We start from the raw sequence: 6000 nt of genomic DNA, 5'->3' as shown, positions 1-6000 counted from the left end.
GCACAACCTGCAAGTGTATAGTCTATCCCTCTGCTTGACTGACTGACTCTGGCCAACACTTAGCCAATTTTCAAGCCCTCCAAGCTCCTATTTCCTTGTGTTGTTCCTTGATGAATTAGGCCCCTATTAATTAGGAAAATTCCCCATTTGGAATTGCATAATTCCTTTAGGCTCATCCTCTAAATGCATGCACCACTTGTACACTTCAAAATAGTCTACAACTAATAGTACACTACCTTGTAATCTCCATCTCAACTAGGTAACTCGAATTCTCTGCATGCATGAGCTAATTTAGGCTGATCGATTAGTTATCTGGATGATCATTGAGTGTGGTTGAAGTTACACTTCCACAACCTGACCTTCCACTAGTTCCTCTAACAGTTAGAACTAGTTTAATTTACCATAACTCAATTTAACTGAATTAGATTACTACAACTGAAATTAACTTTACCTCGGTTCCTAAAATTTAGGAATCACTACACACAACTGAACTTCATGCCCCTAACTCGAATTAACTAAGTTAGACTCCTATTTTTTAGGAATCAACACAAGTAAACTGAACTTCAACTCATTAACTCAAATTGAGAGTTCTTAAGTGAGTGACAAGAACCATGTCACCTGAGTTAACTCCTCCAAGTTTTCTGTTGATGTGGAATTTCAAATTTCCTCAATTTGATTAAGGCAAAAATCAAATTTGAGACTTTCTTGTTGCATTTTCAACACATAATAGTAGAATTAAAAACTACAAAGAGCATCCAGGCCTTGCGAGAGTTTGACTCTTCAATCACTATCAATTCTTTGTTGCTTCCTAGTGAGTAGCCCAAATTTCGTGGAATGCCCAAGTGGACCTTTATACATTCCATTCACCAATCCAACCTTAAGTAATGAGTTGAATCGCATCCAAAATGAATAACATATTCTCCCTTCCTATGTTTTTTTCCACCAAAATTCTTCCCATGAGCATCTTAAGATACCAGTATATGTCAATTGCATGCATGTAGTGGTTGAACCTCCCTCTGATATGACCCACATTCAAAATCCAATCAAAAAATTCACCAACAACCTATATGTTCGATAGACTACCTCTCTCACTAGCAATTTATCTCTCAACCTACGCAATTTCCTCCTATATGAGTGTTGATGTATTGTTCCTGTACTTGCTACCAACGTTTTAGCTTGTTGTTGGGCATAACTGTGCCCATTTATCTATAGCATGTTGCTCTATGTCTAACCTTGGCTCATTATCTAGGCATTGTTATATTCCAGTTAAAACTTGCGATAGAGGGAATTTGCAAAGGAAGGGGGGTAGAGTCAGAAGAGAGGAGGTGAGGTAATAAGGCTAAGTCCCTTTCCAAGGGACAACCTTGACAACAAACCACTTCAAAAGCCCTAACCTGAAGGGGCGCCTATGAGCACGAGGGGATCCCAAAATGATTTCAAAGGTGAGGCGTTGAAGAAGAAATGAGAGAATAAGAGGAAAAAAATAGGGAACCCAATGGGTGGGGGGGGGAATCTAAATGCAAGATAAACAATCACAGAACTAAGAACTTGAAATGCCTAGAATGGAAACAACTAAACCTATTGTGTGCTTGCTATGGGTTAGAGCTTGAATAGGAAAGCCCCCCTTTGTAAGCATGAAAGCTGCAAGTGGAATCCAGAGGCCATGAGTGTCCATCCATGTCATTTGATGTGAGGTATATCTCGCAATTTCCTCCCAGCTCATGTAATGACTCGCCTATGCATAGGCTCTTCATATCTCTACACGTGTAGTGCATTTTCCTCACTATCCAATAAAACCTAATGGTATTGAAGCATGTTGTCTCACAAATCACCCCTTCTTTATCTAGCTTTGAGGTGATGGTCATCCAACTATACATCAAACACCAAAACGATTCATACAATTCCCCACGCGAAAAGACGAGTGTTATAATAATAATCAAGGTAAGTGGTATTGAGGGTGAAGGGTGTTATCTTGGTTGGGCAATGACCACACACCCCAACCATCTCTTCCCTATAACCCATCCAAAAGTATTAATATTTTAATTAAAAAATAATCATTTACTAATTATAATATTAAATTTATTTTTATTTAAATTTATAAATTAAATTAATTAAATAATTTTGTATTATAAAATAATTTATCTATTATATTTAATAAAACAATTAGACTTAAATGATATTATAAAAAATAAACAAATCTATAAACAAATTACTTCCAAATTAAAGATATTATGATATCTATTTTTTTATTATAATAATAAATTGCTTCCAACTTAATATGATATTAACTTTATAGTGAAAGCTACACACAAATATAATATATAAATAATTACCCTTAAATGATAACATAAAATACATAAATCTATGAACAAATTACTCCCACACATATATATATATAATAAATACACAATTAATAAATAAATGACTCCCCACTTACTATGATATCAACTTTATAGTGAAGGCTACACATAAATATAATATATTTATATAAAATCATTTTACATATTAATATAATAATAAGCCATTAAATGTTATAATTAAAGTAAAAAAATATTAACTATTGAATATTTTTAAATATATTTAAGTATTTTTATTTTATTTTATTAAATTTTGTTTATTTATATAGTTTTTTTAAGTGTTGATATTAAAATATGTGAATATGTTATTCATGGAAATGAAATAAGAGGGGAGAAAAAACGATAATATATTTCTTAGAAGATTTTCCATAAGTATTAAGAAGAAAAGTGAAATTAAATATTTATATATTGTAGTTATGAGGTTTAAATTTGACTTGAATTTAAATTTAACTTTAAAAAAATGATTATTGTTTTGTAATTAAAAAATAATAATTTGTCATAATATGATATGATTATGAAGTATTGTGTAAACAAATTATTGTGAATCATAAAAATTTTGAAATAAAACTTTGTTGATAATTTTGAAATCCTTGGCACTCACCTTACCAATATTTATCATATTCTCTAATAATTCATTCATATTTAAAAATACTTTAATCGTTTTTGTTTCCATATGGATCACAACACTGCATATGCTCCATTTAATTTTTAAAAAAATCACGTTTAACTGTATCGTATTTCAGCTCCGCATTTAGCTTTAGATGTCTTACGTTAATTGCACTGTGCACTTCAAGGATTAACTCATGACTCGAACCTGTACTGAAATGTCCACAGATAAAACACCCCTCATACATTACTGATTGAAAATATAAACAATTAACTCAGCACTCGAACTTATACCGAAATGTTCGCAGACAAAGCCTCCCAATATATTCTTCATTGAAAATGCAAAAAAACATATAATAGAAAATTATCAAATCCTAAAGACAAAGTATAGTAAACAGGTGAGTGAAGTAGTTGTTAATTTGTATTTTGATGCGATAAAAAGCTTGTGATTCCGTATTTGTTAAAAATTAATCAATACTTCATTGGTTTGTAATTTTGGATTGCTATGAACAAATAATGTTTTTTAAATTTATAAGAAGGAAATACTTCGCACGCACAAGTGCTCTTTTGCTTTTCTTTTGGAATAAAAATTGCCTACTATGTAATTCTATATTGTTATTGTGCTTACAATGAGAAAGTCTACAACTCAGTTGCCATTTAGACTGGTAAATGGTTGTGAAACCACTTTCATAAGAACGCCAAACTTACAAAATAATGCATTTGTACGGAGTACAATAATTGGGCTGTACCCGTACACATTGGGCTGTACCCGTACACATTGTTAGTGGCTGGATATACAATACCAAGAATGACATATCAGTGAAGTATCACAGCAGGATTTAGTCAAAGCTCTTCCAACAACTTTTTTGCATGGCTCTGCAGAGCTTTTTTACAATCAACCATATAACAAAATGATCCTATACGGTATTAATTTCTATACTTGAAGTCATGTACCTCAAAGGATTAGTAAGTGTTTAATTAAGGGAGCAACAGCCTTCATGGAACCATCATATACATATGGAGTTCCTCCTAGCATTGTTAAATTGTTTTTCATGGAGGGCTTCACCCATTTCGTGCAGGTTTCTCCTCTATTCGAGATAGTGTTATGATAATGGTAATATCTTATCTTACCCTCTGTTTTACGCTGTGTTTTCCCCATCAGATTTTCAGACAAATGAACTCCAGTAGCATACACATTTCTTGCCTGCACTGCATACTTGCGATCTCTTCTTATTCCTCTTTTCATGTCCCTAAATACGAGCTTCTCAATCCCCCATTCCCTGTACAATACAATCACCATCACATTCAATTTCAGGCCCGAAAAAAACATTCAATTGGTTATCACCATAAAACACTTACCTGGAATAAGTACTGTTGGACGACTCATTAATGGGAAGTTTGCTCTGCAAGCAAATCTTGTTGGACATGGTGTATTGCTCAATGGTAAACTGTGTATAATTAGAGAGCTCATTCACTACAGATTGCAGAGATTTCCCCTGGGGAATATAGAGATACTCATCTACATCGAAGAAAAAGGTCCAATTTGCCATGAATTTGTACCTGTGCAAACAGTCATTCACAATCAGAAATTGATTATGATAATACCCATCGTATTGTTCCTGCTCAGTTACATCCTGCAACGTCACACGACCTGCTCGAATCCATGGCTCCAACACTCTTCTAGCTTGGGGATGGACTCCACCCGCGTTGTGAAAAACAAAATGCGATCTAGGCCCAAAGAATTTGGCATGATAAGCGATCCACTCTCTCATTCTCTGAGGACTCAGGTCACCGTACAACGAGGAACCACAGTAGAGGTACTTCCAGGACTAGGAAGTAACCATCATCATCGTTGGTGACACTAACCCATCTGGCGTCCATCACTGGAGCATACCATGTAGAATGAACCCGACAATCTTGGTAGTGCCTCATCATATCCAAACCTGAAGATCCCGAACCTCCATAGGGTTGTTCCCTATGAGGCTAGATTCCCTCTAAGCCTACACGATCTCCACTGGCTCAATCCTACAAGCACTCATCCTCCTCAATCAAATACCACTCATGCAAATCCCACCAATCTTGGATATGCAACATCACGATCTGATGAAGATTTTAGCCTGTGAATATCCAGTCCATCACATGAATCCATCTTGATCAACCTGATCTCGTCCAAGCCAAATAAACCCTCAAGTTGTTCCAACCATCCATTACAAGTCAACAGAAGTCTGCAATCAACAATCTAACCTACAACAAACTGTTGTTCACCAGGCTCACCACCAATCCACCAGAACTCCTAACTAATCTCGCTGCCAAGCCAGTCAAGACCACATCTCTATGTTTTCAGCTAAACCTTCTACTCCATGATCTAGACACCCACAACTCCCTCTTAGTTGCTTCATTGTGCACACTCTGATTCATTGTCCCTCAAAGTAGCTTAGATACACTCTGATAACATGTTGAATTTCCATGACCTTGCGTCTAGGATAGAGTCTTGAAATCTCTGACGCTACCAAACCAAGAATCTCAACGATACTACTTTTTATAGCATAATATAAACAACAGTAAATCACATATGCACAAAATATAGACAACTTTTTACAATTTTTTACAATAACCTAACTTTTTTATATTAATCCAATTGATATAATACAACAGTGTAGGGCTCCTATACCAAGGATAATGGCCCTCATACATTCACTAGTACACGAATACAAACTGGGGCTTAGTGTCATTCCATTGACATCCAATCTACCCTTAACAAGATACTTTGACCATCTGGTTTTCGCATGCTCTCCCAGCTCCTCTCGGTCGTACCCTATACCTTCCTAGTCCTTCGGCTCTCAATCTGCAACTCCTGCCTCTATAATTGCTCCAATTCCATTTGGCCAGTGAATCTCGGCTATCAATCTGCTCACAGGTTTATCGTTTGTCCATTAATGCATCAACACATCGAGACTCATGTTGAGTTGTTCACAGCTCCACTTATGAACAACTCTCAATCCACCCACTGCTGCTCCTCAGCTACTCAGGGACTTCG

The sequence above is a fragment of the Pinus tabuliformis genome, chromosome 8, assembly GCF_031772625.1.
Source record: "Pinus tabuliformis cultivar Carrire ecotype Pingquan chromosome 8, CPIR1, whole genome shotgun sequence".
Taxonomy (NCBI): Eukaryota; Viridiplantae; Streptophyta; class Pinopsida; order Pinales; family Pinaceae; genus Pinus; species Pinus tabuliformis.
This window is presented reverse-complemented; position numbering follows the sequence as displayed.